The 11,470-nt window shown below is 41.1% G+C and overlaps 1 pseudogene; it reads left to right on the forward strand.

The window, feature by feature from the left end:
• Positions 1 to 8,915: 8,915 nt before the first annotated feature.
• Positions 8,916 to 9,814, forward strand: LOC126515451 (protein SET-like; annotated as a pseudogene).
• The last annotated feature ends 1,656 nt before the right edge of the window (positions 9,815 to 11,470 follow it).

Consider the following 11,470-nt stretch of genomic DNA (forward strand, 5'->3'; position numbering starts at 1 on the left):
GAAACCTCCAGGGTCTGCTGTTCTCGGGCCTTGTCTTCCGAGCGTCTTTCTTGACCTCCCCTCTCCTAGTTCCAGGGATTCCCCTCTGCATCAGCTCCACAAGCTTGCTGACATGCTGTCTGCTCTCTCATTCCAGAGATGTCCCCTTCTGAGCCCTTGTTCCCTGACAATGCTGAGAGACTCCACACTCGGCTTTCTCCATCTCATCGCTTCTCTCCCAAGTTTTACTTTTATTTTGCTGTTTCCTTTTCTGGACTCCTGACAGGGCCTCTGGCTACCTTCCTGTCTGCAAACAGGGTTATGGCACCTTGCTGTCCTTCCTTCCCTCTTCCACTCTCCTGTCTTCTCACGGGGGCTTAGCTACTCTTTTGCTTAGCTCCCTCCTCTGTCTCTTTCTCCATCTGCCCCTCAGGATTCTTTTCTCTGGCCTACCACTAAGGGTATGAATTCCTCAGAGCTTGGTCTTTATTCTTCTTTTATTTCCTGTCCAGGCAGGAACACTGAGGATTTTATCCAGTTTTGTGGGTTGAATACCACATATTTTATGATGAAACTCATATCTCACCTCAAGTTTTCTGGTGGCAGGGAGGCAGGGAGGCAGGGGGAACTATAGTTGGTATGTAGAATAAATAAAAAGTTTAAAACAAAAAAAATTTTTAAAAATCATTTACAAAGAAAACTTTGAAACTCGGAAGTCAGATGAAAGACATGGAAGTAAGATTTTTGCTATGTAATGAAAGTTTAATGTATTTTAATTATTGTGAATCTACAGAAATAGAATTCTATTTCAATAAAAAAAAAGTTTTCTGATGGCTCCAGATTTTTCTGTTCAACTCTATTGATGAATATTCTGAATGAGATGGTAATCTGATATTTTACACTTATCCTAGACAAACTGGAAATTATCTTAATTTGTCTCAGATATGCCTTGCAGAAATCTTCTCATCCTTACCCATCATAAGCTCTCAATGCAGTAATGTATCACTTACCCTTGATTCTTCCCTCTTCTCATTCTCAACCCCAAATCCATTGATAGAGCCAGGCGTCTCTCCTCCAAAGTAGCCTTCAACCCCAGCTAGTTTCTGATCCCATTGTCCCAATTCTAGCTCTACTTGGCTTAACAATCAGCCTTTGCATAGATGGCTTGCTCACTACTCTGCCCTGTCCAATGTGTCCTTCAATCAAAAACATGATTTTGAAACTTGGATCAAAACAAATAATTTCCTTGTATCCCATGCAGTTCAGCATGAAGCACTTCCCTCTACCTTGATCCTCCTTTGCCCTGCCCTTCATCTTTCCCAGTCTTTCTTGCTGCTCCAGCCTCACCAACCTCTTTTCTTGACTGGTAATTTCTTGTGTCAACCCTTTGAATGCGCCAAAGCTTGATTTTTGCTATAGTTTACACAGTTAAACTAACTGATGTGTTTTTGTTGCACATCTGACCTGGCCACTTTACAAAAGGTGACCATCCCATCCCAAATCTCTGTCTCTGTCTATCTGCCTCTCCCCCTCTCATCTTCTTGAGACAGAGTTTCATTATGTAGCCCAAGCTGGCCTCCAACCCATGGTCTTCGTAAAGTAAAGGTATCTTCTTTACGTAACTGCTCCTCATTTTCTCTCTCCACCTTTCTAGAATGACACTGTCGAGGACTACTTTCCCACCATGTGTAAAGTGCCTTTCCTATAGGCCACGTGGAAAGCACATACAGCTAGTAGGCTCCTGCACTTGTACGAACAGGACCCAGGAATTGCATGTGCAAACTTAATTCAGTTCAGTTTGAATGTGAACTGCTCCATGATGATAGTGGCTGTCTCAGCTAGCAGAAACCTCCTCAAATGTCTACTCTAAGACAGTAGATTTATCTCATGTGTTCATTGTTGTAGCTCCTGGGTTTTCCTGGTACCTGAGACATGGAAAGTGTCTGGAAATAATCTCTTCAGTGAATAAATGAAGGAAGGAGCAAGTTCTGATTGGGACAAGCTTGTAGAGGAAGGAAGTTGTTCCTTGCTGTGTGCTTTGTGCATAGCACAGCTCCTCCCAGAAGAAAAGGCTGGACTTGGCTTTTCCGAGTTCTCTCATTAAGATTCTAACCCTGGAAACGCCTAACTGTGAATTAAATTTTTGACCATGTTGAAAACATGCTTGATTCTTCTGCTGTGTTTTGTTAGCCAGTGGTACAATTACGCTATCTATTGTGTTATCATGCCTAATTAATGAATTAATCAATTTGCTCAGTTCTCAAGCAGAAAGATATTCGGCTTTCTAGTGTTGTCTACTAATTATGCAGTAAATCAAGCCTTTGAAGAGTTTCAACAGTCATTCATTTTCCATGAATTAATCTTTCTTTAGCTTTCTTCTCTAAGGGTGAGAAAATCATGTAAACATGGACTCAAGTATACATGACGTCTGAATGCTAAGAGCATGCAGAAGGTGTATCTGAATATGAAAACTATGTGATTATGTTTCCAATTGAGTAGCAATGTCACTGGACACCGAGTCAGTGTCTGGGTCACAAATGGGAAGAGAGCCTGAGGAGCAAAGACAGACAAACTTATACCTTTCCCCATTTTGATATCAATACCTACCTGGAGGTAACTACCATGGTTATTGCCTGAGGGTTTTTACTCCTGTGAAGAGACACCATGACTAGGCAACTCTTATAAAGGAAAACACTTAACTGGGCTGGATTAAAATTCAGAGGTTTGGTCTATTTGCATCACGGCAGGAAGCATGGTGCTGGAGAGGTAGCTGAGAGTTCTACATCCAGATCATCAGGCAACAGAAAGAGTGAGCCACTGGGCCTTGTTTGAGCTTCTGAAACCTTAACCCCACCCCACAGTGAGACACTTCCTCCAATAAAGCCACACATACTCCAACAAGGCCACATGTCCTAATCTTTTCAAATAATGCCACTTCCTATGAGCCTAGGGGGTCATTTTCATTCAAACCACTACAGTTACTAATAACCACTGTAATTCTACAATTTTATAAGAAGCTTCTCTATGCCAAAAGCTAAAACCCTCACTCACAGCATGCACATGGTTCTGTTTGATCAACAGATCAAAGTTTAGACTTATGGTTTGATAACAATGAAGCTGTTATTTGTCCCTAAATCTAACTCAAAAATTTGTGCTCTTTTTTGAAATTTTTATTTAGCTTAATACATTTTAATTAAAGTATAATTATATTATTTCCACCTTCCTTTTTCCTCCCTCCAGCTACTCTCATGTCCCCATCTCAAAATACTAACTTCTTTTTCTTTTAAGATGAGAGATAGATGATAGGTAGGTAGGTAGAAGATAGATAGATAGATAGATAGATAGATAGATAGATAGATAGATATAGATAGATGATAGTAAATATATAAGTAGGTAGATGACAGACCGATGATAGATAGATAGATAGATAGATAGATAGATAGATAGATAGATAGACGCACAGATATATAATACAGCCTGCTGAGCCAGTTGCTGGTAGGTATATAGTTACAAGGATGACTCATTGGGAGAGGCCAATTCTCTCAGCAGTCATTAGTTGCTGCTAGTTCTTTGTCTAGAGGTGAGACCCCTTGAGATTTCCTCCTTCCACATTAGCTTGTCTATTGATCTTGTCGTTAGTCAGGTCTTGTTTATGCAACCAATTCTGAAGAGTCAGCCTCACAGCAGACTTCTTGGTGTTCCAGCTCTTACAATCTTTCCACCCCTCTTCCATGATGTTCACTGAACCATAGAGGCAGAGGTTGTGCTGCAAATCTATCTGTTGGAGCTGGGCTCCCCACAGTCTGTTGATCTCTGTATTGTGTCTAATATTGGATCTCTATGGGGTTCCATTTGTTATAAAGAGACACTTATCTAATGAGGGCTGATAGCTGCATTTGCCAGTAGCTATAAGATTTAGAAAGTAGTAAGAAATTATGCTGGTCTATTAATGTGGCAGCAGTAGATTCTCTTCTAAGAGCTCTAGGTAGCTGGCTAGATTTCTGCTTCTGGGCATAATTTCCCTCCTGCTGAGAGGGACTTAAAAATCCAACTAGACAACTTTTGGTTCCTACTGATGCATGAGTGCCAATATTGTACTTGCATGGGTATCTTGTACACTAGTCATTATTTTAGTCCATACGTGTCATGACTGGGGAAAACTATTAATTGCTTCCCTCCCTTGGTAGCTTACATAGTATTTTCTGATACTATGGAAACTACATGACAGGAAGGAGACTTTCATACTAGATTCAGCTCCAACAGTCTGAGTCCTGTGTTCTAAGTGTATAGTGTCTTCAACAATAAGGGCTTACCTTCATCCTTTGAGAGGAATCAAAGATCATTAGCAATACATTAAATAGCTTGGGGACTAATTTGGACTCCCCTGACCAAGTACTCAAAGGAAAGTTTCTTGTGAGTAGTATTAGGGTTTTTGTCAATCTGTAGTTCTTATGCGGAGCATGGTCAACCTAGTGTCCTGATGTTAGATTTTACCGCAATGTTTCTGTGTCTTCTTAATGCTAATTTCTCACTTCCAACTAACACCTTTGATTGTGTCAGCAAAAGGTTTGTTTTATTGGTTCTTAATTAAAAAAAAATACACGAATGTCCCTGACAATCATTGAAGGGCTCTCAGACAGCCCTATGGAATGTTCTAAGCCGAGCCTCCATTGCTCTCACCAATCTTGTCTTCCAAACTCCCATAGAACAGCCCACTGAGCTCTCAGCTACTCCATGGAGTTTTCAGCCCAAAGTTTGAATGACACCACAAAACACATGGTCTGATCTGTCACAGCAGCACACAATGCCTTGTACCAATTTCTTAGTTGGGATTTCTATTGCTGTGATAAACATCACCATGACCAAAGCAACTTGGGGAGTAAAGGGTTTATTTCAGCTTACAACTTCATTTCACAGCCCAGCACCAAAAGCAGTCAGGGCAAGACACTGTGGTATCTAAGGATAGGCATCATAAACCACAAGTGCCTTCCCTCCATTCTTGACTCTACTGATGGATAAGCCAAGAGTACACCTCCTCTGTGCTGCAGTCTGAATGTGATCCCCAGATACGGGTGTTGAAGCCCCCAGTGTGCTGCCATTAGGAGGTGGAAGGGAACTGCCTTGCCCCTTCTATCTTGTGAAGACATCATGAGTTGGTGCCAGTTTTGAGCCAGAAAGCAATGGAAGAATCTTGATTTTAAATGCCTTAGTTTCCAGAACTATAAAATTTAAATTCATTTATAAGTCAACTACTTATATATTTTTTATCATGGCTTGAATAGTTTAGGACACCCTGCCTTCACAGAGACCTCATAGAGGTTGGTTGTAATACTCCATTTAAGGGTGGTTGGTGGCATTGGTTTTCATCTCTGTTGTGAAAAGCAAGTAACATTGATTCATTTAGTCTCTTTTTGTGATAGCCATATGTAGGCAGAAGTTTCTGTCCCACAAGCCACTCTCAAGTAAACACACAGAGGCTTAATATTTTTTATAAATGCTTGGCCAATAGCACAGACTTGTTACTAGCTAGCTCTTACATTTTCAGTGAGCCCAAATTTTTATCTACACTTTGCCACGTGGCTTGGTACCTTTTCTCAGAATGGCGTGCCCATCTTCTTTCTCTCTGTGTCTCCTCACTATTCTTTACCACCCTTCTTCCCAGCATTCTCAGTTTGACTCTTTTGCCTAACCTTATCCAGCCCAGCTATTGGCCAGTCAGTTACTTTATTAAACCAGTCATAGCGACACATATTCACACAGTATAAAGGAATATTCCACAGCCATAGCTTAAAGAAAGGTCTGTAGAAGGAATCTGATAGTGCCCCACAATATCTACTTCAACTATATATTAAAAGTCAGGGAAATTAAGTCTTAGGAATATTCAAAATGTTACTTCACACACAACAGGGCAGAGTTGACTCTCATCTTCCAGGAAAGTTTCCTTGTCTGGGAGTTACTTTGGTGCACATTTGCAGGTCATTCAGGGAAGACCACAGAGCAAGCACACAGTGAACAGCAGCAGTGTGGGGCACATTTTCTCCCAGGGCTCTTGCCTTTCTTAGACTCTGGGAACTAGAAATCTATTAATGGACTTGGGTCTGCAGTCTGGTGATGGGCTGTGGCTCTCGGGGGTAACAGCTCAATTGGTACTTCTAATCCCCACACCTTAGTGTTTTATTGATTTCTTAAATGAATCAAAGAAGACTTAAGGGATTTGCTTATTAGTTTTAATCCTTCCAAACCCATGTTTAATTAAGCACATGCACGGATAACGCTGAATCAGAGTAGCTTGAAAATTTTTGGTTGCTTCATTAGCCTTGAGGTCCATTAGAGTTGGCACTTGTCATTTCTAACACTTTGAGCTTGTACCATGAAGCCAGCAGGTGTATGGTGTGGTCCCTTTCAAAAGTGTTTGCATCCTAAAGAAAGAGCCAGGACAGTTCTTCCCATACCCTCTTCTTGAGGCCGCTCAGAATGAGATCTCCCTGTCACTCTAGAAGTAGATGGGGAGAGTGGACAGACACACATCACACCTTCCGACTCAGCATTTATTACCCTATAGCTGTGGTGATTAAATTTGAACATGCATCAGAAGAACCAAAGTGTGTTAGAGGCACAGTTGATTGTGCCTAGCCAGTAAGATTCCAGTTCTCTCCAGATCTTGTCTTGCTATTGTTGAGTCTGATCATGCCATACCCTCTCCTTTCCATAAGGGACTCGGTGTGGTCACGGAGTCCATTGTCACTATAACACAGCTGTCTTTTCAATCTTACTCTGGCCTTTGTGTTTTGTGGATCTTAGCCCCTTATATATAAGAAGCAAGAAAAAATTTTCTCCATAATGGTCAAAAAAGTATGAATTTCACCTTGGGCTTTGATAAAGGAACTGCACATTGCAAACACACCCCAGTCCTGAGCCCTTGTGTCTTCTCGGTCATTTTGTACAGCTGAAATATAGTGCAGACTTTTGTGCCCAGTGGTACTAAGATGGTCTGCCATGGTATCTCTTTTTCTAATAGCTCACAGTTTGGGGACTGTTTAACTGCCCAATATACCACATTACAACCTTTATTTGAAGGTTCTTTTCATGCAAAAATTAAAAAAGTAAAATAAGGTGACCTCATTTGTACCACATAGCCACTGGGTGCAGAGCCAAAATTCAAGCTTTCAAACATATTAGGACCAAAACAGCTCAGCTCTGGAGGAGAAGGGGGCAGGAAAACACAAGTAATATCATCAGAGGCACGTGTCAGAATCCCTGCAGCTAGTTCAGTCCTTGAGAAATAAAGATGGACACTTGTATACCAGGAAGGTGCATTTGTCTCCATGATCACAAGCCCATGTAGTGCTGAAACACAATGAGTCACCCCGATTACTAGTCTCACTGACAGCACATTCAACTGGAAGAGCACTTCCCAAAAGCTAGTGTACTATGCTCTGCTTAGGAAGAAAGGGGTGAAATTCTGGACAAATAAAAGCATACTGTATCCTCCGACCCTAAACTGTACAACCTCTGTAATCCTTCCTAGGATGTGGGGATGAGCTCTGTAAGATATAATAAATTCATACATATTTGGAGATTTTGTCTTACAAACTATTTTGTCTGTAGGAGAGTTGACTCTTTAAGCTATATTTGTTCTGACTTTAGAGCTATCAGGAGAAAATTCTATGCAACCTCTCAATGAATCAGGGCCTCTTCATCCAAACAGGAAAATGAAGAAAGACACAAGCAGGTTTTAATATCCAGGAGAGGGATAGTACAAATCTCCTTTTCAACTTAAACCATATGGGCTTATGGAGCAGTTGAAAATCAGTCTGCAAGACATTAATAGCCTTGACTAAATAAAAACAGACATCCAGCTCACATACAAACAGCCAGGAACGAATGGGATGATGAAGATGTACAATCAGCACAAGCCCAAAGACTCCATAGCATGTAGGATAAAGCACATCAAAGGCAAAACCTGTGCCTATTATTAATTACGACAGCAAGTTCTATCTCATAGCATTTCACATGGCAACCGTAACCAAGAACATCTACAATTTAAGCTGTAGGTGCCTCCTGGGCTGAAAGGAAGCAGGATAGAAGAACACCTTCCACGAGCAGAGAAAACCATTGTCTGTCCAAGCGGCCACACAAACTGCTACCTGCTTTATTTGATGCTGGAAAGTAGCATCTTCCATACTACCCAGTGATGCAGATGCAGCTTGAACGAGAAGGAAATGAGTGCAGGATCCTAGGTATCTTTTGCTGAAAATGCTGTATTTTAGATATAAATCGATGCCATTAGAAGAATATCACCTTTTCAAAAATACTGTTAAATCAGGGCATAATCACAAACATCTTTCATCTAGAAAAAAAGCAGACAAAAATAGAGTGACAGAAAGGCCAATAATTTTTGTGAGAGAATTTTACTTAAAATTAAATGTCTTAAGATGTATCCATCTTAATGGCTCAGAATCCAAAGCACTTATGATGCAAGCCTGGATCAGAGTTCAGATCCTCAAAGTCCACATGAATGCTGTGTGGGAGTGGTGTCTTGCCTGTCATTTCTGCCTCAGATGAAGGAGATGGGAGATGTCTTGAATAAAATCTAGTCATATTGGTGAGCTTTGGGCTTGATGGGAAGACCCTGCCTCAGCAAATTAGGTAGAAGAATAATCAAAGATGACTCCCAACACAAACCTTCAGCCTGGACCAACATAAGCACACAAACATACATGGATCAGGGCCTCGTGCATGCTGGGCAAAGACCTTGTGAATTGAGATAATCCTTGCCCCATATATTTTACCTCAAAACAGTCAAAATAAATTCTGTTGCTTATGACGAAGAAACCTTACCAAAATAATTTTTAAATTATTCTTCTATGAGTTCCTGCGAGTTTCTTCCTGCTCTCTGCATCTGGCCTCTGGCCTCTAGCCACTTCCCTCGTGTCATGGCCCCGAAACGGCAATCTGTGCTTCTGCCTCAGTCCAAGAAACTCAAATCGGCTCCGTCCCCGAAACTGGGGGACAAGTCTGCCTCTCCTGGCCTGCTGAAGGGAAAAAAAGAACAGCAAGAAGCAATTGAACACATTGACAAAGTACAAAATGAAATAGGCAGACTTAATGAACAAGCAAGTGAGGAAATACTAAAAGTAGAACAAAAATATAACAAACTCCGTCAACTGTTTTTTTCAGAAGAGGTCAGAACTGATCGCTAAAATCCCAAATTTTTGGGTAACCACATTTGTCAACCATCCACAAGTGTCTGCACTGCTTGGGGAGGAAGATGAAGAGGCTCTGCATTATTTAACCAGAGTTGAAGTAACAGAATTTGAAGACATTAAATCAGGTTACAGAATAGATTTTTATTTTGATGAAAATCCCTACTTAGAAAATAAAGTTCTCTCCAAAGAATTTCATCTAAATGAGAGTGGTGACCCATACTCAAAGTCCACAGAAATCAAATGGAAATCTGGAAAGGATTTGACAAAACGCTAGAGTCAAACACAGAATAAGGCCAGCAGGAAGAGACAACACGAAGAGCCAGAGAGCTTCTTTACCTGGTTTACTGACCACTCTGATGCAGGTGCAGATGAGTTAGGAGAGGTCATCAAAGACAACATTTGGCCAAACCCCTTGCAGTACTATTTGGTTCCTGATATGGACGATGAAGAGGGAGAGGCAGAAGATGATGACGATGATGATGAAGAAGAAGAAGGCTTGGAAGATACTGATGAAGAAGGAGATGAAGGGGAAGAAGATGAAGATGAAGATGATGATGAAGGGGAAGAAGGAGAGGAGGATGAAGGCGAGGATGACTAGCACAGAAGACTGATGGATTCCGACTCTCTTTTTTATTTTTTAAATTTCTCCAGTCCCTGGGAGCAAGTTGCAGTCATTTCCCTCCCGTCCCCAATCCCTCTTGTGCTCCGTCGCCCTGTTTCTGAGGTCTCGCTTCTCAGTACCATGGTTCTCAACTTAGTTTTGGGGAAATGTCTTGAGCAAAATACAATGGGAAAAGAATCTCCACTACTCTGTTCTACATTCATTTTTATCTTTTCTTGTCTTGAACTGTGGATTCAACACCACCACCACCGTGCTCTGTGGGAAAAAAGAAAAGCCCTCCAGTCCCTTTGGCTCTGCTGGAGACTGGAGGGTGCTAGGCCCCTGTGTAGTAGTGCATAGAATTCTAGCTTTTTTTCCTTTCTCTGTATATTGGGCTCAGAGATTACACTGTGTCTATGTGAATACAGACAGTTAGCATTTACCAACATGTATCTGTCTACTTTCTCTTGTTTAATAAAAAGAAAAAAAAAGAAAAAAGGGGGGGTAGAAGGTCAGCAAGGGTGGGTTTGAGGTGTCTGGGGGGGGGGTAAGTGGGCATTGTGACAACATGGCTTCTCCTTTGGCATGTTTAATTGTGATGTTTAACAGACATCCTTGCAGTTTAAGATGACACTTTTAAAATAAAATTCTCTCCTAACGATGACTCGAGCCCTACCACTCAATGGGAGAATCAGCAGAACCTGTAGGGGTTTATTTGGAGTTCACATTCTCTGTTGTAACTTTATTTTTAATTTTTTTTATTTTTAGTTTTTTGGTTTTCACTGGAAGGAAAAGATGCTCGTTTTAAATGTTGAAGTGTACAAGTTGCTTTGTTACAATAAAACCAATGTGTACACACACAAAAAAAATTATTCTTCTATGAAGAATAAAGTAAATTGAGAAACCCAATCCATTTCATACCAAATGTAAGTTAAGTGTCGGAGCTGAAATTGAAATTAGTATCATTTCAATACTTCGCCACATAAGCTTCTCTCCTAGAACAGGCAACAGTGTTCATGGTCACAGTCCCATGATCCTGGGAGGATTTGTTTGTACCTGGTCTCTTTAAGGACAGATAACGGGCCATAAGAACATGGTATGCAGGATTGGAGAGATGGCTCAGGAGTTGAGTGTTTGTTTCACCAGCTTGAGGACCTGAATTTAAATATCCAACACCCACATAAAAACCACCTGTAACCCAGCACTTTGGGGGCAGAGACTGGAGAAGGGCTGTGGCTTGCTGGCCTCCAAGCTAGCTCCTGGATCAGTGCGAAGCTTTTTTTTCCCTAGCCGCTGCGTGATGACATGGGCACATGTGTTTGCACACCTAAGTTCACCATGTGTGCACACTTGCACACCCAAAAAATAAATCTAAAAAATAAAAGCAAAAAGAATGATATTCTGTGAGAATAAAAAGTAATTGATGAAAATGAAATTGGCATCATAAATCTCAAGAGTGCACAGCAAAACTTCCAAAGAGAGAGAGGAGGGAGGAATAGACTAAACATTTAAACAACAACGTTTTCCAGGCTAAACTCTCTTTTGGGAGGTCCTGTCAGAGGCATATTCTCTTTTACAAATCATTGCCTAAAGCCCAGAGCGCCCTTGGTACCACATCTTTATGCCAGGGTGTGCATGCACGTCTTACAGTGTTCAGCTCGGTCATAGTAGACTTGTAAAG

Source organism: Alexandromys fortis, unplaced genomic scaffold (assembly GCF_014885135.2).
Source record: "Alexandromys fortis isolate MF-2015 unplaced genomic scaffold, M_Fortis_MF-2015_v1.1 scaffold_121, whole genome shotgun sequence".
NCBI classification, from domain to species: domain Eukaryota; kingdom Metazoa; phylum Chordata; class Mammalia; order Rodentia; family Cricetidae; genus Alexandromys; species Alexandromys fortis.